Below are 284 nucleotides of genomic sequence, written 5' to 3' on the forward strand. Positions count from 1 at the left end.
GATAATTTATGCAAAAGTTGACCTCGTGAAAATCAGCAGTGCATTAATCGACTCAAAAATAAACAGACTTCCCACAGGGTTTTGAACACGGTTTTAATTAAAGTACTTTACGAGCGCTGCGGTAGTTGACTGCAAAAGTGTTACGGTGATGGATACTCAACTGGATGATTACGTCACTTCATAGCAACCAGACGGTACGAATTTTTTAACTTCCTGAGCGCTGAGGCTCGTAGTGCCTTTCAAGAGACTATTTGTCTTGTGACTCTCGCTCATTAAATCTTTGT

The sequence above is a fragment of the Porites lutea genome, chromosome 12, assembly GCF_958299795.1.
Source record: "Porites lutea chromosome 12, jaPorLute2.1, whole genome shotgun sequence".
Classification (NCBI taxonomy): Eukaryota; Metazoa; Cnidaria; class Anthozoa; order Scleractinia; family Poritidae; genus Porites; species Porites lutea.